The following is a 734-nucleotide window of genomic DNA, read 5'->3' as shown; positions in this document are numbered from 1 at the left end:
TAAAGTGGCAGTCATAGTTCCTGTCTGTCTGGATATATTTTGGACTTTTCTATGTTAAGCATAACATAAGAAAGAAATTTCATTAGCCAGGCATGTAGGCTCACGCCTGTAATCTCGGCACTTTGGGAGGTTGAGGCAGGAGCATTGCCTGAGGTCAGAAGTTCGAGACCAGCCTGGCCATCATAATGAAACTCGTCTCTACTAAAAATACAAAAAATTAGCTGCGCATGGTGGTGGCACCTGTAATCCCAGCTACTTGGGAGGCTGAGGCAGGAGAATCACTTGAACCTGGGAGACGTAAGTTCCAGTGAGCCAAGATTGTGCCACTGCACTCGAGCCTGGGCAATAAGAGCAAAACTCCTTCTCAAAAAAAAAATAAATAAATAAATAAAGGAAAGAAAAGAAAAGAAAAGAAAAAAGAATTTCATTTTGTTTTAGGGAATCTAAGATTGTTGTACACAAAAAACTTCACAGATTACAGTAGGGTTCAGGAAAATATGTATACAACCTAACATTAATATCACTATTTTCTGATGTCTAAATTTTTTTAAAATTCTATTTTATTTATTTATTTATTTTTTTGAGACAGAGTTCTCACTCTATCTCCCAGACTGGAGCGCAGTGGTGTGATCTCGGCTTATTGCAAGCCCCGCCTCCTGGGTTCACGCCATTCTTCTGCCTCAGCCTCCCAAGTAGCTGGGACTACAGGCGCCCGCCACCATGTCTGGCTAATT

This window comes from Mandrillus leucophaeus, unplaced genomic scaffold (genome assembly GCF_000951045.1).
Source record: "Mandrillus leucophaeus isolate KB7577 unplaced genomic scaffold, Mleu.le_1.0 Scaffold196, whole genome shotgun sequence".
Taxonomy (NCBI): Eukaryota; Metazoa; Chordata; class Mammalia; order Primates; family Cercopithecidae; genus Mandrillus; species Mandrillus leucophaeus.
This window is presented reverse-complemented; position numbering follows the sequence as displayed.